Source organism: Mustela lutreola, chromosome 12, assembly GCF_030435805.1.
Source record: "Mustela lutreola isolate mMusLut2 chromosome 12, mMusLut2.pri, whole genome shotgun sequence".
Lineage (NCBI taxonomy): Eukaryota > Metazoa > Chordata > Mammalia > Carnivora > Mustelidae > Mustela > Mustela lutreola.
Genome location: NC_081301.1, coordinates 38906155 through 38921982, shown reverse-complemented (window position 1 = coordinate 38921982; position 15828 = coordinate 38906155). Strand labels below are relative to the sequence as shown.

The following is a 15828-nucleotide window of genomic DNA, read 5'->3' as shown; positions in this document are numbered from 1 at the left end:
GTACAGCAGGATTTCTGGTGACATTTCCTTTTCTTTGAGAGCAATAATTGACATGTAAGACTTGAAGGCTAGTCAGAGAAGACACACGGATTTTATTGGTTGTCTGGGGCTTTTTTTGAGCTTCAACGTCTTTTTCTAATAAATACCACATTTTCTACCTATAGATAATAATACTTATTGAAATTAATGAAGATGAACCTGGGTGGCCAAAAGTGAGTGACAGTGGGGACAAGGAGGGGTCCATATAACATCTCCATAGAGGCAGAAAGAGTCAGGTATCAAGGGTAAATGTAAACTTAGTCATACCTGAAATTCCTGCCCAAGAAACATAAGAGTTACTGAGTGAATTAAAGATCTCTGATCTGAAAAGCAAAGGGCACTAAAATTCATACCAACAAAATTTCAAATTCCCTAATGTACAAGAACACTGCAAATCAAGAAGGAAAACACTAAAATCTCTTTAGAAGCAAAGCAAAAACAAAGAAATAAAGAAAATAAAAGGAAATTCATATATAAAATAATATGGAATTCTTTTTTTTTAAGATGTGTTTATTTTAGAGAGAGAATGAGCACACACAAGCAGGGGTAAGGGCAGAGGGAGAGAAGAGAGGAAGTATCCAGCAGACTCTGCAGTGAGCAGAGAGCCCAAAAGGGGGCTCCATCCCAGGACCCTGAGATCTTGACCTGAGCAGAAGTCAACAGTCAGCCATTTAACCAACTGAGCCACCCAGGTAATCCTGCAATTAATTCTTAAAAATGTTTATAATCATCCTTTTCCTCTGTGATTTATTTTAGATATTTTTATATTTAGATATTTTCTGTGGCTATGTCTTTAAGTTTATATAAGAGACCTAACCTTATTCCTAAGGCAGTTGCAGGTTGAAACTACAGTGAGAACCTTAACTTCCAACTGAATGATATAACTAGATTTACCCCTTCCACCTGAAACAAGCAAAGATGGGGACAATACCTGAAATAATGATTTTTCAAGACATCACACAAAAAGGGACAGTGTTTTGCGAAAAATTAGAAACAATTTTTCCAGCTTACTACTTTTAGAGAGCTCCCAAGCTGTGGCCTGAATAGAGCAGATTGAGGTGAGAAACTTGAGATCCAGGTGGCTGTAGTTTTCAGGACAGCCCCTCAGGAAGAAGGAAGCTACACAAGGAGAGAACTCTAGAAAGTTTGAGAGATCTCCACCTGGTAGGTTTCTCACAGGAACCTCACAGGTACTTTAAAAGAAGGTACTTAACTTCCTCTAGAAATCATATGTCACTTTTTCCCTGGCAGTTTATGAGATTTATTTTTCTTCCTTATCACTGGTTTTAGACAACTGGATTTTGATTTAACGTGGTGTAATTTTAGATTTCATATGCTTGGGTTTCACTGATTTTCTTGGTTCTGTGGGTTTGTAGTTTCAACAAATTTAGAAAATATTTGATAATAATTTCTCCAAATATTTGTTCTATTTCCCTACCCATCTTTGAGACTTCTATTACTTGTAATTTTTTGGCTAGTTGAGTTGTCCCATAGCTCACTGATGCCATCATTTGTTTATTTGGAGGGGAGGGAGTGTTTGTTTTTTTCTTCCGAGTTTCATTTTTAGATTGCTTCTACTGCTATATCTCCAGGTTCTTCTTTTTTTCTTCTTTTTTAATGTTTAATCTGCCATAAATCTCATCTTATAATTTTACTTCTCATACACAGCATTTTTTATCTCTAGAAGTTCAATTTAGATCTTCTCTATATCTCCTGAGCTTCTTTTTCATTGTTAAACAGACTGAAGTGTTACAATAACTATTTTAGTGTCCTTTCCTGTTAATTCTAATACTGTCAGTTCTGTGTCAGTTTCAATTCACTGTTCTTTTTAATTATCATATGGGCTGTACTTCATGCTTATTTGTATGTCTGGTAATTTTGGATTGAATACTTAATATAGTGAATTTTGCCCTGCTGGGTACTGGATATTTTTGCATTCGCGTAAATATTCTTGAGCATTTTCTGGGATGTGATTAATTAACTTAGAGGCAGTTTGGTCTTTTGGGGTCTTTCAAAAGAAAATTGTTAGATAGGGACCAGAGCAGTGCTCAGACTAAAGTTAGTTATTCCAAATTGATCACACAAATCCCTCTGTGTACATATCATCAAACACCCTTTGAATATAAGTTTTTCCAGACTGGCTGATGAAAACATATGCTATTTCTGGGGCTATGTGAGTACCAGAAATTCTGTCCTATAATCTTTTCAAATAATGGTTCTTTCTTGGCCTTGGAAAGTTTCCTCAAATGCACCTTAATGTTCTGAAAGGAAAACAGAAATTTAACCTAGTGTTCTTTAATCAGCAAAATATCTGTCAAAAACCAGGTAAAATACTTCTTCAAAAATATAAAAGCTGGGGGCGCCTGGGTGGCTCAGTGGGTTAAGCCTCTGCCTTCGGCTCAGGTCATGATCCCGGGGTCCTGGGATAGAGCCCTGCATCGGGCTCTCTGCTCAGCAGGGAGCCTGCTTCCCTTCCCCTCTCTCTGCCTGCCTTTCTGCCTGCTTGTGATCTCTCTCTGTCAAATAAATAAATAAAAATCTTAAATATTTATATATAAAACTGAAAGAATTTTTCAGCAGCACACTCTCACAATAGAAATGTTAAAAGAAGTGCTTTAGGCAAAAGGAAATTGATTACTAATGTAAATGCAGACCTATACAAGAAATGAAGAGCATCAAAGGGCAACTACATGCATAAATATATAAAATTTTTCTCATCTTGGGATGCCTGGTTGCCTCAGTGGGTTAAACATCTGAATCATGATTTTGGCTCAGGTCATGATCTCAGGGTCATGGGATAGAGCCCCATGTAGGGCTCTGCATTGGGCATGGAGCCTGCGTGTAATTCTTTCTCTCACTCTCTCACTCTGCCCTCTAAAAAAATTTTTAAACATGTTCTCATCTTGGGCACCTTGGTAGCTCAATTGGTTAGGTGACTGCCTTTGGCTCAGGTCATGATCCTGGAGTCCCAGGATCAAGTCCCACATCCGGCTCCCTGCTCAGCAGGGAGTCTGCTTCTCCAGCTGACCTCTCTCCTCTCATGCTCACTCTCCCTCTCTCTCTCTCTCTCTCTCATGTTCTCTCTCTCTCTCAAATAAATTAATAAAATATTTTTTAAAAATTAAATAAAAATAAAAAAATTTTTTAAAGTGTTCTCATCTTTAAAATTTATTTAAAATATATTTAACAGTTTCAACAAAAACAGTAACAATGTAATGTGACTTTTTCACCTATGTAAAAATGAAATGTATGCAAAAATAGCACACAGATTGGGTGGAGAGAAATGGAAGTTCACCGGTGCAAATTTATTTTACTATATGTCAAGATGGCATAATACCATCTGAAAATAGACACATATTATATAAACATAACCCTTAAAGCAGTTGCTTAAAACAAAGGTTTATTGCTAATAAGTTGATAAAAGGGATAAAAATTATAAAAAAAATACTCAATATGCAATAAGGGATAAGTATGAAAAATGAATGTAAGAAGGGATGAGGCAAATAAAAACAATATGTATAGAACAGATGGAAAGCAGATCATATCAATAATCACATTAAATTTAAATGGCCTAGATGCCATAGTCATAAAGCAGAGGTTGCCAGACTGATTGCAAAGTAAGGTGCAAATAGATATGGCCTATATGAAAAGAACTTTAAATGCAAGCTATAAGTAAGTTAAGGAGTTGAAGAATGAAAAAAATAAGTATGCTCACACTAACCCAAAGAAAGCTGGGATGAACATATTAATGTCAGAAAAAGTATTTCACAGCAATGAATACTAACAATATTTTTTAAAGGTATTTTAATAATGTAAGTGGATCATTTTATCAAGAGGGCATAACAATCCTAAATGTTTCTGATCTCAAGAAGAGCTTTAAAATACACAACAGAACTCCAGGGGAAATTAGCACATTCACAATTGTAGCTGGAGATTTCAATAACTCTCTCTTAATAATCAACAGAAAAAATAGACACAAGGTCAGTAAAAATATAGAAAATGTAAGCTATACAATTAGTCAACTTGATTCAATTGGTATTCATATAACATTCATCCCAAACAACAGAACACACATTACTTCTAGGTGCACAAGAAACATGTAAGTAGACTATTCCCCAGACCATAAAACAAATCTCAATAAATGTTTAAAAGATATGGGCCATACATAGTATGTTCCCTAGCCACAGAAAAATTAAGTTAGAAATCAATAATGAAAGTATCTCAGGAAAATTCCCCAATATTTTGAAACTAAATAACATATTTATAAATAAACCATTGGTCAAGTGCAAATCAAAAAAGATTTTTTTTTAAAGAATTCTTTTTTTTTTTTTAAGATTTTATTTATTTATTTGACAGAGAGAGATCACAAGTAGATGGAGAGGCAGGCAGAGAGAGAGAGAGGGAAGCAGGCTCCCTGCTGAGCAGAGAGCCCGATGCGGGACTCGATCCCAGGACCCTGAGATCATGACCTGAGCCGAAGGCAGCGGCTTAACCCACTGAGCCACCCAGGCGCCCCTCAAAAAAGATTTTAAAAATAATTTTGAACTGAATAAAAATTTTAAAATATCAAATGTTTTAAGATGCTGGTAGGTAGATTCAAGAGTAGATTTACAGCACTGAACCCTTTTGTTAAAAAAGAAGAAATTTCTTAAGCTAATGGTCTCAGTTTCTACCTTAAGAAACTAGGATAACAGGAGAAAATGAAATCCAACATAATTAGAAAAAAGGAAACACTAAAAATTAAGGCAGAAATAATGAAATAGAAAATATCAATGTAATGAAAAAAAGCAGTGAACTATTGTCAGTAAATGCAACACTATGAATGAATCTCAAAATAATTATGCTGAGTAAAGAAACTGACCTAAACAAAAAGAGTACAAATTCTGTGGTTCCATTTACACAGAATTGTGGGAAATGAAAAACAATCCCTAATGGGGCGCCTGGATGGCTCTGTTGGTTGAGGGTCGGACTCTTGATCTTGGCTCAGGTCTTGATCTCACAGTGCTAAGTTCAAACCTTGCACTGGGCTCCATGCCGAGCATGGAACCTACTTTAAAAACAAACAAATAAAAACAAACAAGAAAAAACAATCCCTACTGACAGAAAGCATCACTGGCTAAAACGAGGTGAGGAAGGGTGGTTAGGGAGGGAAGAGAGAGAGAGAAGGATTACAAAGAGGCATGAGGAAATCTTTGAGAGTGATGGATATATTCATTGTTTTCATCATGGGGATGGTTTCATGGTCATGTACATATGTCACAACCCATCATACTGTAGACTTTAAATATGTTCAGTTTAAATGTACATATGTCACAATCCATCATACTGTAGACTTTAAATATGTTCAGTTTAATGGTCTCAGAAACTGAGACCATTAGCTTAAGAAATAAATTTAAACACTGAAAAAATAAAATGAATTTTAAAAAATAAATAAATAAATATGCTCAGTTCATGGTGTGTCCATTATTTTTTGATAAAGCTGTTACCAAAAAACTAGACTGAAAAACCAAATGACAAATGACACATGCACAAGGTTATTCCATGTAAGGTACAAAACAATAAATTCAATGCCACCTAATGTCTAAAAACAAGAGACTTGTTATGTTATGCTCATCTAAGAGATAAAGAAGAATATCTTTATGCATGAAACAATCTCCATGATATATTGTTATGAACACACACACACCCCTCAAGAATAAAAACAAAATGAAGACCAGTTTATACTTTCTGTTTCTGCTTTTGGTGTAAGAAGAAAGGACAGACTTTTCAAATCACTGTTGGACACCTGAAACTAATCTAATATTGTGTGTCAACTATACTTGATTTTTAAAAAAGGATAGATAAGTAATACTTATCATATCTGTAAATATACATGAGAAAGTAAAAATATTAGCATCTGCAGGATGACATGGGTGGCTAGAACATGAGAGTGAGGGCAAACTATTTCTTATATATGATCTTGATATTTTCTCTCTTTGAAACATGAAGATATCTTCCCTATTTAAACATATTCTTTAAGAGCCTTGGGAATGTATCATACTAATTAAAAATCAATCAAGCTCCTGCCAAAATAAACTTTATTCCTTATAACTTAAAAAACAAAACAAAACAAAAAAACTAGTCAAGCTCTAGATTGGATAGCTTGTACTAACCATGTGATTTGGGGCAACTTCATTAAACTGTCTCCTTTCCTTAAAAGTGTAACGCAGATAATGATAATGTCTCCTTATAGGATTGTTATGAGTATTAAATGAGCACTTAGAACAGAACCTGCCCCTGTGGCAAACATGCAGTAGTTTTAGATGTTATTTCCATAGGTTCAGTTAAATACAGCTGGTTGTTGGGGCATCTGGGTGGCTTAGTTGGTTAAGTGTCCCACTCTTGGTTTTGACTCAGGTCATGTTCTCGGGGTCCTGGGATCAAGACCCCTGTTGGAATCTGCACTCAGAGATCATCTCCCTCTCCCTCTGCTCCTCCCTGGCTCACAGGCACTCTCTCTTTCAATTAAATGAAATCTTAAAAGCAGACACACGAACAAAGAAAAAATACATGGCTAGTTGTAAGGAGCACTGCCAGATTTGGATTTGGTGAACATTCTTCAATTACAAGTAACTTCAGTTGCTTGCAGGTTGATTCATTTTATTCCCATCTCTTTGCTCACATTGGACTGACTCACCAACTCAGTTCAATGGGAGTTCAATGTTTAGAGGAGCACAAACATTGTTTCAAATAAGTAGTGATTCAGTAGTAGGTAAGGGTCCTTGGAAACAATTTGTCATCTTTCTCATTCTAAAGAACCACAGGATGTGTTACCATTATTTATTGTGCCACCCTTATGAAAATTACACCTAAGCCCCAACAGCTTACTCAAAACTCTGACGAGTGAAGTCTGAATAAGTATATATTCACATGTATATGAATAACTAATTATATTTAGACTTATACAACACACACACACACACACGCAAGGAGGAAAAAGCTCTGAGAGTTTAAGAGATTCATTCATGCTTAAGCAGCTCTTTGAGCAGGAGCTGGGAATAGAACCTTCACACAGAACCAGAGTCATAGTATTTTACAGCTTATAAAATAAATTCTTTTTATATTCCTCTTTCCCGATATGTAACATACAGGGAAGACTTCAAATCCATTTTATCATTCCCAAGAGAAGAGAGCAGATCTCATTCCTGTATGGGAAACAAAATAAACAAAAACCTGAGTGGCCTGAAGAGTAGATCAAGTTTATAGAGCAAGTGACTAGATCCCAGGTCTCCTAACACCATCTTTTCTCTCTTTAGAACCATGATATCTTCTCTTTCCCCTTCTTGACCTGGAGCAGGCCAAGAGGAATCAACCACAGAACCTTAGAAAGACTTGAGTTCCTGCAATGCCCACTTCTGAAGTATCCCCTCACATATTTCCTAGCTGATTAGTGATGCACTGATCTTTCCAACTTTAGAAAGTACTTTCTGTCTTTTCTATGACAAGAAAGGAAGAGGAAAGAGGAGGGATGAACAGATTTAAAACAATATGACATATCACATATAGTTCTATTATTCTGGGTGTTATTTTATTATATGCTGCTAACTTGTCACTGAAGGAATTATATACATCAAGTTTTGTGGATCTAGGTCATCATTTGGTTACTTTTGATTCCTGTGCTGCAGGTTGCAAGGATTTATCATGGAGACAGATGAAGGTAATTTTTTTTTAAAGATTTTATTTATTTATCAGAGAAAGAGAGGGGGAGAGAGCGAGCACAGGCAGACAGAATGGCAGGCAGAGGCAGAGGAGAAGCAGGCTCCCTGCTGAGCAAGGAGCCCGATGTGGGACTCGATCCCAGGACGCTGGGATCATGACCTGAGCCGAAGGCAGCTGCTTAACCAACTGAGCCACCCAGGCATCCCAGATGAAGGTAAATTTTGTCTCTTCAGAGGGCTGTGACTAAAGGGCTCTCACTCTTAGTGCTTACAGTATTGTGGAAACAAGTGTAGACAAGGTGTTTATCAAGTGCCTCTGACATCAGTCTGGGCGTTGGTATACTCCTAACACTGCAGTGTTGTTTTTTGAAGTAGGAATTATTGGATCAATTTACATCTTCTCTAAAAAAAAAAAAAAAAAAAAAAAAAAAAAAAAGTAAAAAGTAAAAATAGCTGAATCTTATCTACATTGAGTCCCTTAAATCTCAGAAATTGTGCTAACTCTGCATGATTTCATTTAATCAGAACAACACTCTGAGATGGATATTATTTTCATTCCCATTTAGTGGATGAAGCTATTAGGCACGAACAGTAAAATAACTTTCCCAAGGCTGTATGGCTAGTATGTAGGCAAATCTATGAAATGAACCAAAGTTCAGATTTTCTATTACCCTGCTTTTCCTCCTTGTATAAGAATCAGAAATGAGTGTCCTCGTCCTGTACAATGATTATTTGTATCTGATGGACACTAGGGTTTGTGCGATGTAGCAGGATTTCATTTGAACCCATAATTGGGATGAAGCTTGCTTACCTAAACTTTTAATTTCAGATCTCTGTGCTAACTATTTATTTATTAGCCTTACTTCCTAGACTTCCCCTGTTTTGTTTTGTTTTCTTTGTTTCATTTCTCATCTACTCTTCACTGGTGATATCTTGCTAGATTTTATGCATTTTCTGCTAGCTGCCTTATATCCCTTCTGTAATAAGTAAATACATATATAAATATATACCAAAGCAGTATGTATCTCAGAAAGAGGATGGTGGGTCCTGACATATGAATTATAAACTTGTAATGAGCAAGTAATTACTTCATTATGTTTCCATCATTCCCTTTAATTAAACATTCATTCTCTGTAGTTAAAGATTCCTACAAAACTATCACCAATTTCTCATGAATTAAGGATTTAAAATCCTTAAGTTTTGAGCAAAGACTTTATACCACACTTAGCAAAGCCAGTGAGGATACCAGAATCAACCCAGAAAAGGCAAATACCTCCAGAAAAATTTCTGATCAATTCTTTCATCATATATGCTGCATCTTAAAAGTAACTAATTCATATGGCTCACCAAGACCTCACAGTGAACAGTCTAGCATTGTTAATTTGATCCTGAGGTGGTGAATTCAAATAGCCTTCCTCACCTCATCACCTGTGTCATAATGGATCTCCATCTCATATACCAAATACAATATAATCTCCTTTCCCTCCTCTTTTAACCAAATAAGTAAACCATGGATCTGGAGTTTAGGTTCTAAAAGGGCCTTATATAATGTATATGTAATTATATAATGTAGTGTTATCCTTGTATTTTACTAAAGAGGGAAGTGAGTTACAGGTGGTTAAATAATTTCCTTAGACCATAATGCTAGTTTGGGGTGCCTAGGTGGCTCAGTTGGCTAAGTGTCTGCCTTCAGTTCAGGTCATGATCTCAGAGTCCTGGGATCGAGCCCCAATTTGGGCTTTCTGCTCAATGGGAAGCCTGCTTCTCCCTCTGCCTCTGACCCATCCCCCTGCTCGTGCTCTCTCAGATTCTCTCAAATAAATAAAATCTTTAAAAAAATATATCATAATGCTAGTTAGATTCAGTACTGGAACTAGAATCTAGGCCCCAGAACATTAATTTTTTTTTAAATATTTCTAGTAAAACCACACTCCCTGCTTCCCCAGGGTGGGGTGGGGGGTAGATTTTGACTTTTATGACTATTGTGACATTTTACCAAGAACAAATTAACTCAAGAGAGTTTAGCAAGCATGTTACTTTAATCAACAGTTCTACATGCCCAAAACCATATTTTCTCAAAGAGAAAGAGTAATTTTCTAGAAAATGTCTTCTACCTGTTAGAAATTCCATCTAACATGAAAGAGTTGAGAATCAAAGTGCATTCAAGAAAGTCACAGAAATTCTCAGCACTCCATAGTTTGCACTGCCAGTCACTTTTATGGCATAAAGCCATCCTAATCTTTTAAGTTTTCCACATCCATGAAACAAATTCATTGGGACAGGAAGAAGAAAGTGGAGTGGCTGCTTTTCTCCATATGGGAAGAGTTGTCCTATGCTATGGACTAAATGTCTGTGTCCTGCCACCAACCACACATGCTGAAGCTCTAATCCCCACTGTGATATAGTATATGAAGGTGGGGCCTTTGGGTGGTAACTAGGTCATGAAGGTGAGTATTAATGTCCACATAAAAGACATGACAGAAATGAGGTGCTTGGGTGGCACAATCATTTAAGTATCTGGCTCTTGGTTTTGTGATTGTTGAGTAGTGATCTCAAGTTGAGAGATCAAGCCCTGCATGAGACCCCATAATCAGCGTGGAGTCTGCTTGAGATTCTCTTTCCCTTTGCCCTGCCTCCCAGCACTCACTCACTCTCTCTCAAATAAATAAATCTTTAAAGACAGAGAAAGAGACATGAGAGAGATGATCTTTGTCTCTGCTATGTGATGTTACACCGAGAAGATGGTCATCCGCAAAGCAAAGAGGGCCTCCCCCAGACACCGAATATGCTGACACCTTGATCTTGGACTTCCAGCCTCCAATACTAGGAGATGACTGGTATATTGAATTAATAATAATGTCATTAGAAGATTTCCAGGAGGAAATCATGTTCAGAGAGTTTTTGTTTTTGTTTTTGTTTTCCTGTGAATGAACAGGGCTAATAAATTGGGATGGGGTGAGAGGTAGAAAAGATGTAGGTATCTAGACTGGGGGAGGTTTAAGTGAAAATTTAATTTTTGAATATATTTTCTCTATCAACAGAAAGGATATTGAAAATCAGGTTTCCCAAATACCACTTTTTGTTTTGTTTTGCTTTAAGTTAACACATAATGTATTATTTGTTTCAGGAGTACAAGTCTATGATTCATCAATTTTACACAATTCACAGCACTCACCATAGCACACACTCTCCCCAGTGTCCATCACCCAGCCACGCCAGCCCTCCCAACCTCCTCCACTCCAAATACTACTTTTTAAAGGTTAAGCAAATATTTCTAAGTTTACAATTTGATGGGGAGAGAATATCAAATTACACCAAGAAAGACATGCTGTCTGGAGTAGCTGAGTTGGCCATGGAACTTGAATAAAATAAAACACAAGCACTCAATACAACGTAATGCTTTTGCCTTTACTTGATTCCCCATATGTCCATGGTGATTTAAAATGAAACAAAACCCTATACAATGCCTTCAGGATTAAACAATTGATTTCCTGGTCCAGAGAGACCAGATATTCTGATTAGTCATAATTTAGAAACCTTTGAATCTCAGAAAACAATAAGCACACAATGAGGATTTATAAACAAAAGATCAGCTCTATGGAGAGCTTAATGAAAGAGAAAGCACATCAAGGAAAGAAGAGCTGCTACAATTATTTCAGAGCAACCTGCTTATGCATGTTTTAAACAAGTACACAGACATCACCAGCTCACTGAGGGGTGACAAAGTGGATGGAGAGAAAATGGGGCTGTCAGAGTCACCTATGATTTGTGTCTCTCAAATCTAAGTATAAAGAGCAGTGCTCTATATTTAAGTGTGAGACAGAGAGAGGCCCCCATTGAATTTACTTTACTTAACTGACCTACACTGGATGTGGAGGGTGTGTTTGGTGTTTTACTTATAAATAAACTTATAAAATATATTTCCTAAAATAACATGTCATTTCCCTGTGAAAAATAATTTTAGCTTACCCTACATTTCAGTCCTCATTTTACTGTCACTCCATACAATCAAAACCCTAAAACGTGTAATTGTACCTTTGTCCAAGTAGGTAACAGGAATTAGAGTTACCCTATCCCATAAAAACATGAAATGAAGTAGCAAAATGTAGGAAATCAGTATTAGAAATGTTGGACATCAAGCAGCAGAGGACGGGGACATCTGAGAAAGGGGAAACAAGCAAAATCAGTCCTGGGGCTGCCATGGCTCACTGAAAGGAGTGAGTTTCCAGGCCACAGTGGGTGGCCCCGTAGGTGCTGGGAAAGGAAGCCCAGAGGAGCCCAGCACTTTCAGTGAGGGATGGAGATGGAGTTGGGAGCTCAGGGAGGCCAACGTGACTAGAATACATACTTCAGAGAACTAAAAAGCGGGATACTACACAGAGAGGAGGCTCTGTGTGTGTGTGTGTGTGTGTGTGTGTGTGTGTGATGCCAAAAAGTTAAAATGTGTGACATTTGTATTTTAATTAAAAACTAATAAGCATGCAAGGAAGCAGGAAAATACAACCAATAAAGGGGGAGATAATTAATAGAAAGATACAAAATGATACAGATGAGAGATTATTAGACATGGCTATTTTCTAAGGTGTGGGAACTTTATTTCATATAGACAAAAGGTGGAGGAAAAAATGAGACTGTTAGAAACATAGAAGAGATAACAAAAACACAAATCAAACTTTAAGAGATGAAAAATAATATCTGAGATAAAAATATACACTGGATGGGTTTCATCATATTAATAGACATTGTAGAACAAAAGGTTAATGAAGTTAAATTATAACAACAAAATAATCTAAAATGTAAAACAGAGAAAAAGTGGAGGAAGTGCAGTTATGTTATGGAAAAACTGCAAGTACCATAATATGTAAACAACTATAGTTCCAAGAAGAAAAGGGGAGAATTAAAAAAAAACTTGAAGTGTCAAATTTTTACAAACTTGATGAAAACTATAAATCTACAGATACCAGCTTTTTAAAAAAGGCAAAAGCAAAACAAAAAAACTGCACAAAGGCACACGATAAATAAATATCTTAATATCAAATTAAAGAGAAAAGTTTAGAAGTAGTCAGAGAGAAAAGCCAGATTATATGCAGGGAAAGACAGATAACAATCAGTTTACTTACAGTAAGTAAAACAGTATGGTACTGGCCTAAAGACAGATCTATAAACCAGCAGAACAGGACAGAAAGCTAGAAACAAACCCTCGCACACATGGTCAACTCATCTTTCACAAAGTGCCAGGAAGACACAACAGGGAAAGGACAAGCTTTTCAACAAACAGTGTTAATGTTAGGGAAACTAGATATGCACACACAAAAGAATGAAACTGTACCTTTATTTTATAACATATGCAAAAAAAAAAAAAAAATCTACTCAAAATGGATTAAAGCCTTAAACATGAAAATCTGAAACTAAAACCTGTTGAAAACGTAGCAGGGAAAAGCTTTAGGACATTGGTCTAGGTGGTCATCTCTGGAATATGACACCAAAAGCACGGGCAACAACAGCAAAAATAGACAAGTGGGTTGGTACCAAACTAAACCTTCTATACAGCAAAGCAAAAAATCTACAGAGTGAAAAGGCAACCTATGGAACAGGAGAAATTGAAGGATGTTTATGTTTTCCCAGACACTTATCCTTATGCTTGGTAAAGGGTGTATCCTTTGGGCCCTTTCTGGTTGGGGCATAATCAGGGAATGGCTGAGCAAGTAGATAATGGGTTCAAAGTTCCTGTTTCCCAGAACTTTCAGATTCTTTCTTCTGTGGTTTACCAAGAAGGTTCCAGCATTTTCACTACACTGACTAGAGGCTACCTCTAAGTCCAGGCATTATTATGAGTCAGATTAGCAGATGTCACTAACACTCCCAAGTGCTCTGGATGACACAGGAGATCCCATCATCTAAAACTGCAGAGGAACAACACGGTGAAAAATCTCAGCATGGGTACCCATCACTTATGATCAGGTAGCTCCCAGGGACCTGAGACAGCCCCTGTAATGACACTTTTAATGTTGAGTAGCTGCTTATACGATGATCATGCTGAAGTGCCTGAGTGCCATTTCATCTGTGTAAAATGAGATAACTTTTAAATCTTGGGCAGTAATTATTTGTGGCTTCTCCTCTTTGTCTTCACAAAAACTCTCAAATCCCTTGATAAAGTTACATGTTCATGAGGACACCTAATCTTTATTATTTTCACTAATCTTTTCACTAAATCTAGACTTACTAAATTTCCATGCTTTTCTGCCTCACAACCGTTTTTACGGGAAGGTCTCTATGACCGTGCTACTGAACTGTAGGCATTCACTTCTCTCAGCACATTTCTTTGTCTTCTATTTTTTTTTCTTTTAATATGTGTGTGAGCGGGATAAGCCCTTAAAAGTCTCTTATTTTCTTCCTAAGTTGACTTGCTTAGAGGACATTTTCACTTAATAATGAAGGGAAAAGGAAACCAAGGATACAAGTATGTTTAAACACCACACAAAGATGATATGGTTCTATAGAAAAAGAAGCTAAGGTAGACTGTGGTGTATTCTATACTCTCTTACTAAGACTAAAAAATAAATGTTTTCTCTAGCTTGGCTTATGGATTTGTTCTACAGGGTTTTTTTTATGCTGGTAGTGAAATGATTTTGTAAGTCCTCATTTTGAAGGGCCAGAAAAAAAGAATACTTGTATTTAGTGGACTTCGGGACAGAAATAATTGAGTTCTACCCTGAGGAATATTGCATCACTATTTATAGTCCTGTTTGATACACCAGACTCCTCATCAAGGGAACTCACCCTGTTCACTCTCATTGTCTTTCTCCCCACCCCACAAGAAAAATTATTGTAGACATATGTCTGAACATCACATTAACTAAACCTCAACTGAAGAATGAAAAGAAGTTTAACTTCTAAGGGTGAATACAGTCCTAGTAATTTTAAAATAAGTTTTTTTCCATACATGAATTTAACTCCACAATTTTCTATAAAGATTAGGCTGAGAAAAATCAAGAATTCACACATTCAATCAACATTATTGAAGTGTCTGAAGTGCATTGCTAGAGCCTGTGGGGCCCAGATAGTCAGCTGGCCAGAGCCAAGAGGAGATGCTGGGACACAAGCAGGCACGATGGAAATGAAGAGAAGTGGAGAGGAGTACTTCACATGCATCATTGAGCACGAAGACCTCAGGGTCCACACCATGCTCCTCCACAGGGTCAACAAAGAGATTCTTTCAGAAGTGGAGCATAGCCTCCAGGATGCCATGCGAGTGTGCCACAATGTTCACTGGGACCCCCAGCTTATTTCTGGGCTAGAGCCTCTGAACTGGCCATGGTCGACCCCTTGACAGAAAAATCAAAGCCATGTTCCATTGTATGGGCCTCACAGGTCATCCCTCATGCCCTGATCCAGAGCTGTGGGACCAGCATGATCCCTTTACTTCATCCCTTCAGGCCAAGCATGCCCAGGAGAATGGTGAGATCTGGGGCATACATGTGAGACGGGTACCCTGGGGGACATGCAAGCCTTGGGCATCTGGGAGCCACAGGCTGTAAGCTATAACAGTACAAGACAGCAATGGAGACAGCAGTTCTGCTCTTGTAGATTGATGACATCATCTCAGGCCACAAAGAGGAGGGTGATGACCAGAGCCCGTGAGGTGGGGTGCCTGGCCAGGAGTGAGTGGCAGGCAAGACAACCTCAACACAGAGCCAGCAGAGGGTCCCTCTTCCCTGAGCCAGACTGCCAGGATATTCGGGATGTCTTTGGAAGGGATCAGGTTGAAAGGCAGCCCAGGCACCTTTCTGTCCCAGCTTAGTCTGCAAAGGATGCAGACCTATAATTCTTCTCCACTATAAGTTTCCATCGAGTTTTCTTCCGATGATTCTATCTAAGCCATTCAAAAAAAAATAAGTAACTGTTACTGTCAACTGTTAGCAAAATGGAGACAGAATGTAGGACTAAGTGAACTGAGTGAGGAGGGTCCAAAGAACCTAGTATTGACACTTATGAGGCACAATCCAGATAGCAGAGGAGCTGGAGAACAGCAGGGTTCCCATCTGTGAATACCTCAGGTCAGCTGGGAGACAGCAAAAAAGTCCATCGGGGT

The 15828-nt window shown here is 37.5% G+C and overlaps 1 pseudogene; it reads left to right on the top strand.

The window, feature by feature from the left end:
- The first annotated feature begins 14679 nt into the window (after positions 1 to 14679).
- LOC131812125 (T-complex protein 1 subunit gamma-like) lies at positions 14680 to 15377 on the top strand (annotated as a pseudogene).
- The last annotated feature ends 451 nt before the right edge of the window (positions 15378 to 15828 follow it).